This window comes from Ranitomeya imitator, chromosome 1, assembly GCF_032444005.1.
Source record: "Ranitomeya imitator isolate aRanImi1 chromosome 1, aRanImi1.pri, whole genome shotgun sequence".
Lineage (NCBI taxonomy): Eukaryota > Metazoa > Chordata > Amphibia > Anura > Dendrobatidae > Ranitomeya > Ranitomeya imitator.
In genome coordinates, this window is record NC_091282.1 from 1144065212 (window position 1) to 1144086096 (window position 20885).

The 20885-nt window shown below is 45.8% G+C and overlaps 1 long non-coding RNA gene across 1 annotated transcript in view; it reads right to left on the reverse strand.

Moving 5' to 3' along the window:
- The window catches only part of LOC138657062 (uncharacterized), a 59052-nt gene extending 39268 nt beyond the window's left edge, over positions 1-19784 (reverse strand). The window contains exons 1-2 of the long non-coding RNA XR_011317005.1: positions 19655-19784; positions 29-108 (exon numbers count right to left, since the gene is read on the reverse strand). This is a non-coding gene — a long non-coding RNA (uncharacterized lncRNA). The remainder of the gene's footprint in view (positions 1-28; positions 109-19654) is intronic.
- Positions 19785-20885: the final 1101 nt, after the last annotated feature.

Below are 20885 nucleotides of genomic sequence, written 5' to 3' on the forward strand. Positions count from 1 at the left end.
TTAAAAAAAAGGAATATAGCCAGCTCACCGATAGTTGCAAAGGAGCACGGAACTCCGTCCTGACGAGAAGTGAACAATATTGAAAAAGAAAGTTTGATGCTCCAGTTCCTTGATAAAAAAAATTCAAAATTATATTCAATTAATTTTAAAACATACAAAATGCTCCAGGACAGAACTATAGTGACAAGAGAAACAAAGCTACGCATTTTGATTGCCGCAGCGATCTTTATCAAGGCCCATACAAGTAGCCCTAGACCAATCAGTTAGTCAAGTCACATCACATGATAAATGTCAGATCCTAAAAAGGCAAACATATTAAGAACACATTGCAAAACTGTAATAAATCACTATTACTATAAGTAATACATTTTTACATCTCATAATTCTGATATGAAGATTTTAGCAGCATTCACTGTAAACTGTAAAATTATGATAATTACAGTCAAAATCTGTACAAGTTAGTTCAGCTTCAAAAAAATATCACGAATGTCTTAGGCTAGTTTCACATTAGCGTTTAAATCCGCAGCGTTTAAAACGCATCCGCAAGTGGTGGAAAAACGCATATAAACGCGTCAATTTTTAGACGCATGCGGTGTCGCATGCGGTTAAAAAAACACCACGTTTGTACGCGTTTATATGCGTTTTTTCCTGCATTTGCATTTTTGGTGTGCATGATGAGAAATTTCACAAGAGAAAAATCAAGATAACCAGATACCGCCAATGGGACTACAGAGGGCGTGTATTATGGGATCTCTATATATAGACCCTAGGGCTACAGAAATCTTAACAGTTTGCTACTGTATCCTGTGTCATGATGGATCTTCGCATGGAGAGCTTTTATTTCAACCTGGATTTAAGCATCAAGCTGTTTCTTGCCTGTGCTTTTGCTTGGGAGCAAGACAGAAATCGCGAAAGATGGAGGAGACAATATAGGCGTTTTTGGAGACACCCCATTATCGAACTACATGAGAGCCGTGGAGCCTATCACACGCTCTATGCCGAGCTTAATGCCAACCCGGAGAAATTCCAGGAATACACAAGGATGTCGCAAGACTTGTTCCGGGATTTGCTTTCTGGTGTCCAAGGAGCCATACGGAGACAGGACACCCAGCTCTGTAGAGCGATTCCACCGGAGGAACGTCTGCTGGTTACATTAAGGTACGTTCCAAATATAAACCAATGACAGTCCAAATTTTGTGTTTTCTTACATGTATTTTTTGGGTATTTTCCTTTCTTTAGCGTAACCACACCATAAAAAAGAATAGATTGTAATGTTTTTTGTGTTTGTTTTTCTTACAGATTTCTGGCAACCGGAGAGAGTTTGTCATCCCTCCACTTCCAATACCGGCTTGGAATATCCACCCTGTCCGGAATAGTTGCGGACACCTGCCGGCTTTGTGGAATGTACTCCGGGATGAGTTTATACCCCTACCCACCGTCGACATGTGGCTTGAAATTGCGGAAAAATTCTGGAGTGTGTGTGATTTCCCCAACTGTTTAGGAGCGGTGGATGGAAAGCACATTCGCATTATCAAACCAGCCAGAACAGGATAGGAGTACTTCAATTACAAAAAATATTTTTCTGTTGTGCTCATGGCAATAGCTGATGCGAACTGTCGCTTCATCGCCGTGGACATTGGAGCTTTTGGCCGTGGCAACGATTCCCAGACTTTCAAAAACTCGGATATGGGCCGCCGTGTGTATGGCAACAATTTCAATTTTCCCCTGCCACAACCTCTCCCTAACACTCAAGGACCACCAATGCCATTTGTTATGGTTGGGGATGAGGCCTTTCAGATGCGTGAAAACCTACTGAAGCCCTATTCCAGTCGGGACTTGAACCACACTAGAAGGATCTTTAACTACAGACTGACCAGGGCCTGAAGAACAGTAGAGTGTACCTTTGGCATTGTGGTCGCTAAATGGCGCATTCTTGCATCAGCCATAAATCTAAAAGTGGAAACAGTCGACGAGGTGGTCAAAGCCTGTGTGGTTCTTCATAATTATATAATGATTAATGAGCAACCCAACATTGAACTGGATGAACCAGTTGCACACCCACTGCGCGATTTCCAGCATCACCCGCTGCGGTCAACTGCAGTCGTTGGTCACATGCGGGACCAATTTGCTGCCTTTTTTGATTCAGATATTGGACGTGTGTCATGGCAGGACAATGTTGTGTAAATGTCCTGTTGTAATTCGATCTGTACCAGTAATTTTCTACAATGATAATAATATTTCTCATTAATAAAGTTTACTTTTGGTTGTGTTGACCGTGTCTCCTATCTTTTTCCTCTCCAAACCAAGGCTGTCCTAAAACTGGCAGTATTTGATCTGTATTTAATATCAGTATTTGTAATCCAAAACCAGGAGTGGGTGATAAAGGCAGAGGTGCTAGTTATTATGTTAATATCATAATTTACCTCTAATTGTCTCACTCCTTGTTTTGGCTTACAAATACTGATATAAAACACTGGCCACATACTGCTAGTAATGGCAGCCATGTTGCTTTATTGGTAAACTTGTTGACGTCATTGCGTCATGATTCTCTTCTCCTGTATCCATTGGACACAAAATGAAGAGACAATCACTGTCACACTATCTATACTCATCAAGTCAGGTGTCAGAAATAATGAATTCATGATGCACATATTACAGCCTCATGAATTCACTATTTCTGACACCTGTGCAGGTGAGCATAGATATGCAGTGTGTGACCACCATTGTCCCCTCAATTTGTGTGTAATAGATTATGTGTAAAGAAGAGAAAATGGTGGTTATACAAGGCAGTTCTCTACTCAACAGGTCAGGTGTCATAACTTATGAGTTTAGAGGTCTGCATTGTATTTCCACCATTTTCTCTTCAGACTGCCACACTAGGCACAGACAAAAAGAGATTATGGAGATACATGTAATATTTTTTGGCCCACCTCATATCTTTATACTAAAGACACACAAAGCTGCATTTTTTTTTAACTACTGGAGATATGATGTGGCCCAAAAAGTAAGTGTGTGGCGAAGTTTCTTGGTGCACGGTGTGTGTTGCCGGCGGCGGAAGACACATAAACCAAACATAATTGTGGCAAATCAAACTTTTTTTATTTTGTAACAACCAAAACATTTATTTACTGCACCTGCTTGGGGTAGAGTGATGTAAACGGGGGGTGTGTGAAGCACTGAGGCCTGGCTAACCGTGGACGACGCAAAGGTGGAAGGAGAAGGGGCAATGAAACTAGAAGGGTCTGGAAGTTCGGGGATGGGGCTTGACACATGAGAGGCTTGAGACGCACTGGAAGGGTGAGACAAACCTGACATTACAGACACATTAGGAGGTGAAGGGGGAGGAATGCTAAGAGTCCTCTGTTTTGTTTTGTTTTTGTGTGTTTTTTTCTTGGTTTGCCTGGTTGTGGGAGGTCTTGGTGGGCTCATATGGCATGGCGTGGTGGCAGGTGACCTGTCAGGGTCCGGCTGCACTGTGCCAGAGTCCATAGTGCTCGTAGAGCGTGCAGCCATGCCAGAGTCCATAGTGCTCATAGAGCGTGCAGCCATGCCAGAGTCCATAGTGCTCATAGAGCGTGCAGCAATGCCAGAGTCCATAGTGCTCGTAGAGCGTGCAGCCATACCAGAGTCCATAGTGCTCGTAGAGCGTGCAGCCATGCCAGAGTCCATAGTGCTCGTAGAGCAGAAGGCCATGCCAGAGTCCATAGCGCTTGTAGAGCGGAAGGCCATGCCAGGGTCCTGCTGCATCGTGGTGGTGGCGGTACGGAAGGCCATGCCAGGGTCCTGCTGCATCGTGGTGGTGGCGGTACGGAAGGCCATGCCAGGGTCCTGCTGCATCGTGGTGCTGGCGGTACGGAAGGCCATGCCAGGGTCCTGCTGCATCGTGGTGCTGGCGGTACGGAAGGCCATGCCAGGGTCCTGCTGCATCGTGGTGGTGGCGGTACGGAAGGCCATGCCAGGGTCCTGCTGCATCGTGGTGGTGGCGGTACGGAAGGCCATGCCAGGGCCCTGATGCATCGTGGTGTCAGTGGAGGAGGTCCAAGCAGGAGCAGCGGATGTCATGGTGTTGGCGGTGGGATGTCCAACTGCACTCGGCATGGTGGTGGTGCTGTAGTGTTGTCCGGCTGTGGAAGGAATTGAGGTGGCCGTGCAGTGGGATGCAACAGAGGTTGGCATTGAAGTCAATCATGACATTGATGGCACAGGTGGATATGCCGCCACTGTCTGCTGGAAATACCGACTCTGCCGCATAGCCTGCACGTAAGCAGCATTGCAGGCCTGCATGACACTCAGCTGGAGATCAGGAGTAAGGTGTTCCGACATGCCCTGCTCAATTTGGTTAAAAAAATGATGTGCTGGCCTCTGGAGGTCGGCTTTCACTTGATCAAGGTTTTTGCTGACCTCCTGGATACGTGCATTCAAGAGGTTATGTGAAACATCCATTCGGTCACCCAAAACCTTGATTGCTTCGTGTAAAACCGAGCTCAAGTGCAAAAACTCGGGCATGAGTGACCTGTCCGAAGCCCTCTGCCGCTGCCGGGAGGAGCCCAAAAAAAAGGGGCAGTGGAAGAGGACTGCGAAAGGGGAAGACCTGATGGACCAGCTCCCTGGTCTCTAGTTAGTGTGGCAGGCCCACTTGCTGCAGCGCTGCTGGATGGCTGGGACGGGTCCGTGGCTGTCGGATGAAGGACCACTCCAGAACCTGGGCCAACAGTAGTGCTGTATGTGCTGTGAAAAAAGGAAAAAGACAATGAATACCAAAAATTAACCAGACGCAAAATCCTGTGGAATATAAAAATACAGATTATGGCAATACAATACAACCAAATGCAAGGGAAAAATACTTACGTTCTCTGGGCAAGGACCGGTCTTAAAAATGCCAGAACGCGATGGTATTTGTATTTTCGGATCCTTGCTCCTGAACCACTGGGAACACGGCTCTCTTGACGCAGGTCCTTGTTGAAGCAGTCCTTCATCGAACGCCAACATGTTTTGACTTTGGACACTGTTAAAAAAAAATTGTGGTCAGAAAAAGGACTTTTGGCCGTGCTCACACAACTGTGTGTGATGACAGAAACTCCTGAGAGTTTCTTTCATCACACACAGTCCAGTGAGCACGGCCAAGGTCTCTGCTGCTTCACACTGCAGTGCAATACTTACCAAATGCATTTTGGACCCGTGTCGGGGCGTTGTACCAGCCATCCCACATCACTTGGGCCACCTCATTCCATAAGAGCCGGATCGTGACGTTGTTTGAGTGCAGTGGATCCCGGGTGTCCCACAACGGGACTCGCTCCTGGACCAGGGAGATGAGAAGGTCATTCTCGATAAGATCATCCTCCCGTTGTGAAACCTAAAAATTAAAGAAAGTCATTATAGTTTGCTCAATTAACATAAGGAAAAGAAAGAAAAAAGATGCTGAGAAATGGCATGAATTGTAAAGTCAACATACAAAAGGATTCCAGAAGAAAAAAGTAAAGTGGACAGTCAGCTTTGTATACGTACCCGCTGCCGTTTTTCCACTGGACCTTGACTCCGCTGCTCCTGCCCTGTCTCAGCCGCAGTAGAAGAGCTCTAAAAAAAAGAAAAAAATCAAATTATCACATGTGTCGATGTGACAGTGAATACTTACCAATCTGACGAGGCAAGTACTCACCTCACTGACATGCTCCACTTCCGACTGTCGTGGACGAAACTCCTCACCAGAAGAAGAATCCGAAGAAGACATTCTGATGCATGTAGAAAAAAAGAAATGCAAGAAATTAGGACATGTAGAGACAGAAAATAGAAAATAAAGGCATTGGCTAGGATATACTCACATTGTTCTGAGGCTTGTTTGCTCCAAGGTGCTGTGGTCCGTCTGCTCTGCTTGGCTATCCGCTGTGGGCCGTCTGCTCTGCTTGGCTGTCCACTGTGGTCCATCTGCTCTGCTTGGCTGTCTGCTGAGAAGTGACCTGCAACTGTCCACACCCTCCCTTTATCACCTTGATGGTGGAGGGTGGCTTATCAGTGTCTAGACATGTTTTTCTCAATTGAAACGCATGCGTTCAAGAACGCAACCAAACTCATGTGCTTGTAAACGCATGCGTTCATATAGACAGCAATGCGTTTTTTTGTCGCAAACCTTGCGCAGTCGACCGCATGCGTTTGCAGGCGGCAAATAGACGCCTCGAAAAATTACTACATGTTGCAATTCCACGCCAAGCCGCAAACGACGAGACGACGCATGCGTCGTCAAACGCGGCAAAACGCCAACAAACAAAAACGCATGCGTCGATAATGTTAAAGGGACACTGTCACCTGAATTTGGAGGGAACAATCTTCAGCCATGGAGGCGGGGTTTTGGCATTTTTGATTCACCCTTTCCTTACCCGCTGGCTGCATGCTGGCTGCAATATTGGATTGAAGTTCATTCTCTGTCCTCCGTAGTACACGCCTGCACAATATGTAGCCCTGAAGAGCTATTACAATGTGTAGCCCTTAGCAGCCCTAAACAGCTATTGAGAACGTTTAAAAACATATGAGGTAAAAACCTATCATATCCTAAAAAATAATGAAAAAATACGCAATATAAAAAAAAAATAATTAAAAAAAAAAATAGCTCTTCAGTGCTACACATTGTGATAGGCTGTGTTATATAAATAATTTGCATATGTAACTTTAACAGTGTTATGATTGGTTGTTTTTCATTTATATACTGCCTCCTTATTGTCACCAATAAAATGTCCACCTGATGAAGACGATATTTCGGTTGAAACGCGTTGTGGCTAAAGGTACCGACAACAATCCGTAACGTTGCAGCGTCCTGGATAGCGATCCCGTTGTGTTTGACACGCAGCAGCGATCTGGATCCCGCTGTGCCATCGCTGGTCGGAGCTAGAAGTCCAGGACTTTATTTCGTCGCCAGGTCGGCATGTATCGTCATGTTTGACATCAAAAGCAACGATGCCAGCAACGAGTATAGGGGGCATCGCAGCATCTCCTTCTAGCCAGTCGGTACACTCCGGCTGTTTGACAAGGAGCTAACAACCAGCGAGAACGAGAAGTGAGTCACCGTTACGTCACTGGATCGCTCCTGCATCGTTCTGGAGTTGCTGTGTTTGACGTGTCTACAGCGACCTAAACAGCGACGCTCCAGCGATCTAGTTTAGGTCGGCTCGTTGTCTATATCGCCGCAGCGTCGCTGAGTGTGACGGTACCTTTAACCCTATCCTGGTGTCAGAATCTTCTTTCTGCGATCCTTAGACTGAGCTTTTCATTTCAATCCCCAAGACAATAGATCATCCCTTCAGGGGATTAATGGCCTTGTGAATCTTGGGAAGTGCATAAAAAGTCATTGTTAAAGGCCACACAATAGAAAGTTGAACTAATTTGTAGATAAATTTGAGGTATACCCCTTCTTAGGATATCTTTAAAGGACCTCATATGTGGAACGGTCTGATAGAATTATCCTGCACGTCTCCACATATTTATCTTTGTCCATCACTACAGTCATGGCCAAAAGTTTTGAGAATGACACCAAAATTATATTTTCACATGATCTGCTGCCCTCTGGTTTTTATTAGTGTTTGTCTGATGTTTATATCACATCCAGAAATATAATTGCAATCATATTATGAGTACCAATAGGTTATATTGACAGTTAGAATGAGTTAATGCAGCAAGTCAATATTTGCAGTGTTAACCCTTCTTCTTCAAGACCTCTGCAATTCTCCCTGGCATGCTCTCAATCAACTTCTGGACCAAATCCTGACTGATAGTCCATTCTTGCATAATCAATGCTTGCATTTTGACAGAATTTGTTGGTTTTTGTTTGTCCACCCGTCTCTTGATAATTGACCACAAGTTCTCAATGGGATAAAGATCTGGGGAGTTTCCAGGCCATGGACTCAAAATCTCTATGTTTTGTTCCATGAGCCATTTAGTTATCACCTTTGCTTTATGGCAAGGTGCTCCATCATGCTGGAAAAGGCATTGTTGGGCGCCAAACTGCTCTTGGACGGTTGGGAGAAGTTGCTCTTGGAGGACATTCTGGTACCATTCTTTATTCATGGCTGTGTTTTTAGGCAAGACTGTGAGTAAGCCGATTCCCTTGGCTGAGAAGCAACCCCACACATGAATGGTTTCAGGATGCTTTACAGTTGGCATGAGACAAGACTGGTGGTATCGCTCACCTCTTCTTCTCCGAATAAGCTGTTTTCCAGGGTTTTGTGCAGATAGCCCAAGAGGAGTGGTGGAACTCCCCAGTCTTGTAGACACAAAAGCTGTTCTACCCTGTATGCACACATGGATTTTTCCTCTCTGAACCCTGTTCACACAAGTTATATACAGATGATCAGGTTTTTAAATACATCAGATAGGGATTGCATACATTAGTTAGGACTGCTCTGATAAGGGTATACCGTGAAGATTGGTAGAGCAGCTTAGTATACATTTTTTGCAAAAAACGTATCAACCAAATACCCTGTTTTTTACATCTTTTACTAGCACTTGCGGATTACTGCAACATTTTTTCAAACTGAGTGTTTTTGGTTTTACTATTCTCTTTTGTGTCTTCAGCTGTCAATGTTGTAGCATTGGTATAGTTCGCTCCTGGATCTTCCTGGTTACCTGTTTCCTCCAGCAGAAGCTAAGTTTTGCTTTGCTTTTTTCTTGTTTGCTATTTTTTCTGTCCAGCATGCTTATGTGAATTTTGCCTTGCTTGCTGGAAGCTCTGGGACGCAGAGGGGCGCCTCCGCTCCGTTAGTCGGTGCGGAAGGTATTTTTCCCTGCACTCTCTGTGTGGCTTTTGTAGGGTTTTTTGCTGACTGCAAAGTGACCTTTTCTATCTTCTGTCTGTTTAGTAAGTCGGGCCTCTCTTTGCTAAATCTATTTCATCTCTGTGTTTGTGATTTCATCTTACTCACAGTCAATATATGTGGGGGGCTGCCTTTTCCTTTGGGGAATTTTCTCTGAGGCAAGATAGGCTTATTTTTCCTATCTCTAGGGCTAGCTAGTTCTGAGGCTGTGACGAGGCGCCTAGGTCATGATAGGAGTGCTCCACGGCTATTTCTAGTGTGCGTGATAGGATTAGGGATTGCTGTCAGCAGAGGTTTCACTTCCCAGAGCTTGTCCTGTATTAATGTGCTATCAGGTCTTTTCTGGTGCTCTAACTACCAAGTCCACTATTTGTCCTAACCACCAGATCATAACAGGCTGGTAAACGATCACCACTCCCCATTTCGGTAATGACCCATCCAGCAGCTCACCGCGGGCCTCCCGTTCCACGTCCCTGGCATGCTCAGCTATGAGGTGCTTCCGATAATCCCCCCAGGGGAAGGAGCCCATGTCCCACTCAAGCGTTTCCGGGTCGAATGATGCGGACTCCGGAACTCCACCGACTGCGCCGGTGGTCGGGTCATGCGTCGGCGGAACACCGATCCCCGATCGGCCAGGGTACCAAACTCGCCCGCAGCTGGGGGCTCTGGCAGCTCCGCGCTGTTCCTCAGGGGCGGCCACCTGGTCTGGTGCAGGCAGCAGGGGCTCCGCGGACAGCTCCCAGGGCTCGATCTTCTCCAGCGGCGGCATGCCAGTATAATCCTCCGGTGATGGGGACCTAGACTGGGCCATCTTTCTCCGAAAGCCTCCTCAGCTTTTCAGCTCCACTCCGTCTGATGTGGTTCCACCAATGCCGATCGGTTTCATTGATGAGGACGCTGGAGTCGGCTGCAGCTCGGACCGCGGTTCTCCCAGTGCGACCCTCAGTGACGGCTCCGATCTCCATTGCTTCACATCGGCTAGCTCCTCGCTCGGGATAGGCTGACCTGGCTCCTCCACCCGCGGTTCCAAGAAGCCCGAGTCCTCCAGCCGCGGGAGACTCGAGTCCGGATCCTCCTCCGGCTGACGGGGACAGGCCAGGATCACTCTTTCGTCGTTCAGGCACCCGCTGGTTGTCATTCCCACTCCGGGATCTGCGATGGCACTCACACACTGCTCCTCCATTTTCTGGGGGTGGAGCTCCTTCTTGTCTTGGTTCCCACCGTTGCAAATCAGGGGGCGGTTCTCCTCTGCTTTGGGGCCGATCGTCCTCCCGTAACAGTAATCGGAGGGGGCGGTCAGCACTTCTGGCGCCACTTTGGTAGTCTCCTCCCATGGCACGCCCTCCTTCCTCCCCTGCGCTCCTCGTGGCGCGGCAATGGCGGCAGTTTTGGTGGGAATCTCACGGCAGATAGCAATACACAGTCTTTGCAATAGATCACAGTCCAACACGTTTCAATCTCAGTTCCAAGGCACACATGACCCAATTCTTCAGGCTTAAGTGCAATCCTGTTCGTGACGCCAAGTTGGATCGCCCCCAGACACAGGGCCACGCGTTTTGGTACCGGGCCTCTCTGGTTCGGTTCTGAGGTTGTCACGGTGGCTAGACCCGGTCCGCGACCCTGCTAAGGGGCGTCCAATGAAGGTAGTGGTACAGTCTGTCAGGGGTTCGTGACGCCACCTGTGGTGTTCGGTCAGGTCGACCGACGCTGCTATGGGGTCCGCTGGGGTGATGGAATGGCAGCTGGACGGTATACCTTCCCACAGGTGAAGTATGTCCCCAGGGCTTCCCAGTGGTATAGGTAGCGATGGTGTAAGGTGCAGGCAATAACGAGGACACAAGGTTGCAGTCTCTTTACCTCTTTACTGAAGACTTCAGGATCCTCAATCCAGAGCACGTTTAACAGGGCTATCAGAGACCGGCCGGTCTGATGGGCACTTCCAGAGTTTCCCTCGCAGATGGAAATCGTTGCCCTCCACTAGCGCCTGTGTGTTGTAGTCCTACCCTGCTGAGCATTCGGAATAGTCCTCACAACCGCTGTTCTCGTTCGTTCTCTACAGCTCTCTCTCTCTCTTTTGTTCCATATGTTACTAGTTTCTCGTCCCCCAGTATGTTTTGGCTAGGACGCACCCGTATGACGGGAAGGCTTGGAGGTCTTCCGGGACCCTAGAGATGCCCCTCTCCCAATGTTGCCCCCTATGTCTGCTTAGGAAATTTAAGGTAGACAGCCAACCTATAATTAACTGTTCTGCGGAGTTCGAAGTAAGGCCTGAAGTCAGTTACTCCCGCGGTGTTCCGGCTACACGCCTCAGTAGGATGTTGCCTCGGTCTCACGGCACGACTCCTACTGGTACTCCTTTTTGCTTGATCTCGTTTACACTGTTCCACAATATCCTTCCCTTCATGTCACTTTCTTAGGATACCGCTGCAAGGTAGTGCAGGCGTGGCTCCGTAACGTTATGTTCTGTTCGCTAGGCACCTGCCAGGTTCCCACGCCTGACAGGGACCCCCCTGTGTCTTCTCCCCTCAACACCCCCTGCCACGGGATGTTGCCTGAATCCAACCCAGTCAGCTTCTGACTAACTTCCTCCCCAGCCCCTAGTTTTACCAGTGTGAGGAGTGGCCCAATAAATAAAGCCTTTTTCTCCCCCTAGTGGCCGGTGTGTGAAGTGTAATGTGTTCTGGTGATACCTGGTCAGGAGAACTCCTTCAGTGCCATCAGACGTACCATCACTCCCCTTAGTGGCAGAGTGTCATACTGCAACGACCAGATCTCTGGGGCGCTGCACTCCCCCCCGGTTAAATCCAGTACTCCTGGACTGGGATCGGCATTATCCCCACAGAAGTATCTCCAGGGCCTACCAGCGGACCAGAACTCAGACGCAGGACTCTTTGCACATTTTGATTTGTCCCTATTCCCCGTCTTATCTTCATGGGGGTGTTTTTTCTATTTTGGCATTAGGAATATATGTCTGTTTTCCTTTTTTTTGCGGTTGCGCACGCGCAGTTCACACTGGGTATTTGCAGCCGATCGCCGTTCCCTGTTGGGTGTACTGCGCCTGCGCATCTCTGGCTGACAACTATTTCATGCCTGGGGTACGTATTTGTCCTGGGTCCATTTTTTTGCTGCGGACATATCCATCTGGATGCTGCACTTTGGTTTGCGCTGGAGCCCTACTCATTGGTATGGGCTTTTGGTCCCTGCGCACTATATCTCCCCCTGCTGGGGGACGTGCCTCTTCATTCTCATTCTTGCTGGGGGCATGCCTTGGTCCCGGCTCCATTACTAGTGTGGGCATACCCATTCAGTTGCCGCACTTCCGGTCGCGCTGGAGCCCTGTCTATTATTGCGGGCAGGCTGCGCCTGCGCACTTCCTCCCCATGCTGGGGGGTGTGTCGGCCCCATGTTCCTTTCTCTTGGGGGCGTTTCTCTGCCAGCGCCACACTTCCTGTTTTTGCCGGGATTCAGCTCACCGGAGTCACATCAGGTGAGCCATATGGTTCCTATTAATACGGGTCGCTTTATGCAAACGGCACCTTCCACTGACGAAGCCCTTCTTCATAGGGCGATACGCGTTGGGCTGTGTGTCTCTTGGTCCACACTGACCTGCACTTGGGGACGGTGGTGCCTCCTCCTCCTCTGACTATGTGGGTAATGGTATAATCCTTGCTGCTCTATTATGGGCTTGTGCTGTGTTTGGGTCATATACCCCGCTGTGTTTTCTCTGGCCTTTGGTATAGAATGCTGCCTTATTCATTGTATTTGGGTGGTCTGACCCGGTGATTGCATTATTAGGGGGTGCTGCCCTTGTTTTGGTGCTTATCCCTGATTTTCTGGGGTTATACACGCCATAGGGGTTATAATTGGCCCATATTAGCGCATATAGGCCCATGAGCCAGATGGTGGGGTTTCCCATTATATACAAGGGTGTGCAGGTTTATTTTATATATATTTGTATTTCACATTTCATATGTTTATGTGGACTAAGTTTCTCATGTATTATTGTTTTTAAGTATGTTTTATGGTTTTGAAGTTGCTGTTTGTTAATAAAATTTCCGTGGTTATATTTTGAGTATTGTTATTTATTTTCCCTGTGGTGTGCATTCGTTTGAGTGGCTTCTTTTCTTTTTTTGTGCAGATCTCTGGGGCGCTGCACAGTAATTGCTGTTAAGCTGATCACTCTGACATTCAGGAGTATATGCAAATTGCCATTAGAAAAAATGAAGCAGTAGACTTTGGAAAAATTAATATTTGTCTCATTCTCAAAACTTTTGGCCATGACTGTACTGTGTTCCCACCTTTGTCTGTTGGTTTCAGCACTATCTTTATGTTACTGTTTAGACCATCAAGTACTCTTTTTTCCATAAAGCACAAGTTGGTTCAGATAGGCTCGTGTCTGGGGTTGATATTCTGTATTTCCTATGTGACTAATTTGAGAAAGATGTCAATACAATACTTCCCATGTCACCAGTAGGGGACATCCTTGTGCTCTTACGTCTTAGATCCAAGAAAGGACCTGCCCCAATCTTCTGATAGTTCCATGAGGAACATCAAATCCAGAAGATTTTCTGGAGATATGTCCAATTGCTAACACTTCAGCCTATCATTGTACTCAAAGAATCTTTTCCATTTTGGTTTCCTTGTGAACAAATATCCTTGATCCATTCAAACCAATCAAACTTAGTTGTGGAGACAAATGAGAGAAAAATCTGTTCTCATGAAAGGACTGTCAGATAGTGTGTAACAATGACAAATTGATTATTTGATTTCCCCTCCTAACATGACTCGAGTCCTCATTATCTATCTTTATTGTTTGTTGCCTTGTAGGTTGGTACGATCACGTAGTTTGTATGGGACCAAACCCTTGGTTTCCAAAAAAGAAGAAGTAGAATGTGAAGCTGAACCAAAGATGATGCTTGAATATCTGGATGAAATTTTTGCATGATCCTGTCCTCTCCTTATCCCTGCCATCTTTTCTAATTTCCTCACTTTTCAAATCCTCTAGGTTTTTGGTGTGTTCTTATTGAATGATACTTAGAACTCATTTCCACGCCCGAGGACTCAAGATCAGATAACGAAATATCGGTTGGTGGGTTTGTTCCTTCTGTCAAAGATGGATATGCTTTTTCTTTATATTCAGAGAAGTCTTTCACTAAATGTTTATGCTTCCTATCCTTAATATTCAGCCGATATCGTTCAACAGCGGTATGTGAGGCATATGAGGACATCGGTGAAAGGAAACGCAACACTGGTGTTTTTTTTTTTCTATAGGTTTGCCTTACAGTTCGAGTCTCTTTGCTGACATGTGACTGCAAATCTTCTAAAAGTCCCATTACAGTCCCATTACAGAAGACTTCACGAGGACACTATGAAAATATTATATAATTATAGTATGTAAAAAACCTGTATACGATATACATAATGCTGCATCACTAATAGCCAGGATTGCAAGTAACACACAGAATACAAAGTGTTAGTAAGAGTATAATTACAGATATATCACTGTTGCTCTCTTCTGGCTAACAATGAAAGTTAATTCACCACACTAGAATATTGTTACGGAGGATTAAACCTGCTCATCCTTTGTAACTACAGTACAAATATCGCTCGCTCTTCATCTTACACTCACGGCAATCAAGACTGAGATATGGGATGTTGTATGGTCCGGGCCTGACACTGTACAGCAGTTTTAGCTGTTCCTACATTTTCTTTAACTGAAAAACCAATCATTGTATGCACTGTAGTCTTCAAATGATGGACAAAATAGACCATGTTAGCCATTTTAGACAATTTGTGTCTTACATATATTGGCAGCTTTAGATTACCAATCATTAGACATTATAGTAGCTCAACTGGGAGATTACATTTGACCTTACTAACTTGGGGCTTGGGCCTTAAAGGGGTTTTATATAACAGTGCTCAACCTTCCCATATCCTGTGAGGGCTCTCAAATAAAGATGGGTGAACGTTGGATGTTCGGGACTGCCGAACAGTTAAAAAAAGTTTGGGTTCTCATTTCTCCCGGTAAACTCTCAGAGCTCGGTGCTGCACCATGAGACTTTTTCTCACTGTGCTAACAGTAATCTCACCTTGATGATGTTACCACTAGTCACTGAGGCTGAGTTCCCAGCAGCTCAGTCATCAGTGGTTCTCAGCAGGGACGGTTGCATCTTGGCAATTTCCAGGATGAAGACTGTTTATCCCCAGACATGGATTTCGGCAAGGCACAGAACAATGGACAGGTGAGTGATATGGTTGTTTTTTACTTTTGTTTTATTACAGGAGACCATGGCTTCAATGGAATGGACATCAGGTGATTGTAACTGTGTTTGCTATTTTTAAATAAAAAAGTAAAAGTGTGTTGATTTAAGTAAAGGACTTTATTCTGGCTGTGTCTTTATTTAACCTATAACAACTATAGGATTAGTAATGAATAGACGTCTTATAGATGCCTCTCCATTACTAAGCCATGGGCTTGATGTCACCAGACAATACAAAGGTGACATAATTCCCACAAATATGAAACCTTGCAGGGCAAGTGGAAAAAGGTGGCAAATTACCAGAATTGGCGCATCTAATAGATGTGTCTTTTCTGGGCGCCTGCGGGCTGCTATTTTAGGCTGGGGGCGACAATATCCATGGCCCCTTGCCAGCCTGAGAATACCAGCCCTCAGCTGTCTGCTTTAGCTTAGCTGGTTGTCAAAAATGGGGGGGACCCCACACCGCTTTTTATTTATTTAAATAATTTTTAAAAAGTCATGGGGACCCCTCTATTCTTGATAAGAAGTCTTGCTAATGCTGACAGCAGAGGGTTGCAGGCCACAGCTGTCAATTTTGTCTGAATGGTTATCAAAAATACAGATGATCCCAAGCTGCTTTTTTTTTTTCAATTATTTATTTAGAGTGCAGGTGGTGGCTGATGAAATCTCCCATCAGCCACCACCTGCTCTCACTGTTATTGTTATTAGCCCTATTAGCACATGCCAGTAACCGGAGGTAAACTTTTTATCTCTGATCACAGCTGCGGGCTTATGAAGACTCACAGCTGTCTGACTGGCAGCAATGATTTTACCACCGATCAGAGGCAGTGTTTGCCGCTCTGTAATGCACATAACAGCAAGACAAACACCCAGTATAGCTGAAATGCTTAGGTCTGCAGTGGAGAGGAGGAGGTCTGCATTTCCTGTTTGTAGTCTGGTGAGGAGGATGTTGTGAGATATTGGCTGTGTCTGCAGTCAGGGGTGGGAAGAGAAATTTAAGGCCATGTGCACACGTTCAGTATTTTTCGCGTTTTTTCGCTATAAAAACGTGATAAAAACACGAAAAAAACGCTTACATATGCCTCCTATTATTTATAGTGTATTCCGCATTTCTAGTGCAAATGTTGCATTTTTTTCCGCAAAAAAAAAATCGCATTGCGGAAAAAAAAAAGCAACATGTTCATTAAATTTGCGGAATTGCGGGGATTCCGCACACCTAGGAATGCATTGATCTGCTTACTTTCCGCATGGGGCTGTGCACACCATGCGTGAAGTAAGCAGATTATGTGCGGTTGGTACCCAGGGTGGAGGAGAGGAGACTCTCCTCCACGGACTGGGCACCATATAATTGGTAAAAAAAAAAAGAATTAAAATAAAAAATAGTCATATACTCACCCTCTGATGGCCCCAGAGTCCTTCCGCCTCTCATTGGTGCACGCTGCCGCTTCCGTTCCTAAAGATGCTCTGTGTGAAGGACCTGCAATGACGTCGCCGTCTTGTGATTGGTCGCGTGACCGCTCATGTGACCGCGACATCATCGAAGGTCCTGCACACACACACCATCTATAGAAACGGACACCGCTGAGGAGATCGGCTGTTTGCAGGTAAGTATAACCATTTTTTTTATTATTTTTAAACATTCTATCTTTTACTATAGATGCTGCTTAGGCAGCATCTATAGTAAAAAGTTGGTCACACTTGTCAAACACTATGTTTGACAAGTGTGACCAACCTGTCAGTCAGTTTTCCAAGCGATGCTACAGATCGCTTGGAAAACTTTAGCATTCTGCAAGCTAATTTCGCTTGCAAAATGCTAAAAAAAACGCAAAAAAAACGGGAAAAAAAACGCAAAAAAAAATGCGGATTTCTTGCAGAAAATTTCCGGTTTTCTTCAGGAAATTTCTGCAAGAAATCCTGACGTGTGCACATACCCTTACTCTGGTCATTCATGTCATTGTTGTAACAACGAGAAAGAGATAGGCTGCCTGCGATTCCGATGGAGCAGACTAAGGCCTCTTTCACACTTCCGTCTTGAAGGGGCCGTCGCAATGCGTTGCTCTGTGGAAAAAACGCATCCTGCAAAGATGCTTGCAGGATGCGTTTTTTTCACATAGACTTCTATTATCGACGCATCGCGACGTATGGACACACATTCCATACGTCGTGCACTGGATGGGTCAGTAATAGGCGGCCCGTCGTTGCGAAAAAAACGTTCAAGGGAACTCTGCTCCTCCCCGGGACTTTACAGTGGGCAGCGGACGCGTTGAAACACTGCTCCAAATTTGCACATCGCCCGTCTGAAATGACTGAAATGTGAAAAAAGCCTAAGAGAACCAAGGCACATCGTCTTTGTGTTGTGAACTGTCCCATGACCAAAGATCTAAGCAGTGATGATAGTGATTTTAGTACCAGAGCGGATTATAAGTTTCTTGTATTGCAGAAACAATCAATGGAAAAATGCACCTGGTGTATTGAACAACTAGTAAAAAAGACAACACTCGGTGTATCAAACAACTAATGGCAGACAGCATCCTGTGTATCGAACAACTAATGATAGACAGCACCCTGTGTATCAAAAAACTAATGACAGACAGCATCCTGTGTATCAAACAACTAATGATAGACAGCATCTTGTGTATCGAACAACTGGTAACAGACAGCACTCGGTGTATCGAACAACTAATGATAGACAGCATCCTGTGTATCAAACAACTGGTGACAGACAGCACCCAGTGTATCGAACAACTGGTGACAGACAGCATCCGGTGTATCGAACAACTAATGACAGACAGCATCCTGTGTATCGAACAACTAATGATAGACAGCACCCTGTGTATCAAAAAACTAATGACAGACAGCATCCTGTGTATCAAACAACTAATGATAGACAGCATCTTGTGTATCGAACAACTGGTAACAGACAGCACTCGGTGTATCGAACAACTAATGATAGACAGCATCCTGTGTATCAAACAACTGGTGACAGACAGCACCCAGTGTATCGAACAACTGGTGACAGACAGCACCCGGTGTATCGAACAACTGGTGACAGACAGCACCCGGTGTATCGAACAACTGGTGACAGACAGCACCCAGTGTATCGAACAACTGGTGACAGACAGCACCCAGTGTATCGAACAACTGGTGACAGACAGCACCCAGTGTATCGAACAACTGGTGACAGACAGCACCCCGTGTATCGAACAACTGGTGACAGACAGCACCCAGTGTATCGAACAATTGGTGACAGACAGCACCCGGTGTATCGAACAACTGGTGACAGACAGCACCCAGTGTATCGAACAGCTAGTGACAGACAGCACCCGGTGTATCGAACAACTGGCGACAGACAACATCCGGTGTATCAAACAACTAATGATAGACAGCACCCGGTGTATCGAACAACTGGTGACAGACAGCACCCGATGTATCGAACAACTGGTGACAGACAGCACCCGGTGTATCGAACAACTAGTGGCAGACAGCACCCGGCGTATCGAACAACTGGTGACAGACAGCACCCGGCGTATCGAACAACTGGTGACAGCACTCGGTGTATCAAACAACTGGTGACAGACAGCACCTGGTGTATCGAACAATAAGTGATAGACAACACCCGGTGTATCGAACAACTAGTGACAGACATCACACATACCGAGCAACCAATGACTAAAGGCACCTGATGTATCAATCACCCTGAGGCAAAGAGAAAGATATTGTAAGTTTGAGAGACTGTTTTAGAATTTTATTAAAACCCATCTATCAAGCGGCTAGTTACATCTGGTTATTCCTGTTCCTTAAAGATAAGGTTGGAATAGGCGCAGTTAGTGTAACAGGAAAAGCATTGTTACAGGATCCATGGGGAAGGTATAGTATAGATCTATGCACTTCAGGTGTATAACACACTTAGTCATCATGACTGCTATGAATTTGGAATTTTAACTTTTTTTCACTGGGTTACTATTATTCACTAATAAAGAAAATATATATTTAAATAAAAGTTTGTGCAGCTGGATTTTACTGCTACTAATTGTGTCCAGGCATAGACGCCCTCCATGCTGTGTGCTATGATGGTGAGCTGGATCTTTTTGTCATTGTTATGCAGCTAGTGTAAGTCTGGGCATGACAGGAGTTTGAAAGTAGGAGGCCAGGAAAGAGTTAACTATCAATTCTGCATGTACACAAGCATGGGGTGTAGGTTAGGTCACGTATTGGGCATTAGGATAGTGTAATAATTATAGGGGATAATTCAGGAGACTCTTTGCGTGGAACAAGACAACAGGACACAGTTTTATAAGTGGTAAAGTTTATATTATCACACGGTGATTCAAGCAGGTGCAGAGAGAAACTCAAGTCCACAACACTTGGTGCAAATAATAAACGCAGCTTAGCAGACAATAGGAAACTTCAGAGGTAGATGCAAACAAACCAAAAGTCTATGAAGCACAGTTATTCTTGAGGAAACTTGACACGAATAGATCCTTGACTTAGTCCAGACACAGATAGATATGCTATTAGGCAGTTCAAATCATATCTTAGCTCAACCAGGGAGGCCTGGTTAATAGTCTCAGGTATTGCAGAGCAGAAACAACTTACATGTCCAGCAAATGCAGATGGAAGTAACACAAGCAGCAGATGAAGGAGGATTACTGAACACTGGTGTATGCAGCAGGAACTTAGAGCAGAGTGGCAGGATCTCCAACACAGGTTCACAGGAGCAGGTGCAGGTGCAAGGCCAGGGAGTAATCAGGAGCTCCATGCAAAGCAGAATAATCTAGCACAGACTGAAGGCTGGGGTGGAGTTTTATAGCAGGAAGACAAGTGCACATGAGACCAAAGACGCCATGTTGGAAAAGGGCAGTAATGCACAAAAGGTAAAAAATGTTCAGAGTCCTGACATTACTCCATCCTTAGAAGCGGCCTCAGGACGATCCTGGACCTGGTTTCTCAGGAAATCTCTGATGAAAACGAGAAATCTTCTGTTGGGCATTGATGTTTTCCACATGTTCCCAAGAGTCTTCCTCAGGGGGATATCCCTGCCATCTTATCAGATATTGGAGCGGATTCCTGCGAATCCTGGAATCAATAATTTCCTCCACCACGAATTGTTCTTGCCCATCAATCACCACAGGCTGCGGAGGTGGCACAACACGTCCCTGGAAGGTATTAGGAGATACAGGCTTTAGTAAAGATACATGAAAAACTGGGTGTACCTTCATTGTCCTAGGTAGCTTCAGCCGGCAGGCCACAGAGCTCACAATACCGTTGATCTTGAAAGGACCAATGAATTTCTGTCCAAGCTTTTGTGAAGGAACATTTAACTTCAGATTCTTAGTTGCTAACCACACGGAATCTCCTACCTTGAACATGGGTGCAGGTTTACGGAATCTATCAGCCGATCTCTTATAACGTTCTTGAGCCCTGGTCAGGGATTCCTTCAGAACCTCCAGATTTTGTCTCATCGCAGTCAGCCTTTCCTCCACTGCTGGAACCGGAGAATTAATTGGAGACCTAGGTAAAATACACGGATGATAACCCAGATTGGCAAAGAAAGGTGTAAATTTAGTGGAGGCGCACTGAGAATTATTATATCAAAATTCGGCTAACGGCAACAACTCCAACCAATCATCCTGGAGATGGCTGACATAGCATCTTAGATATTGTTCCAGCGTCTGGTTGGTACGCTCAGTCTCACCATTTGTCTGGGGATGGTAAGAAGAAGAGAGACAGACATTAATATTGAGTGCAGAGCAAAACCCCATCAAGAATCTTGAAGTGAACTGTACTCCACGGTCAGAGATGATCTCATCCGGCACCCCATGCAACC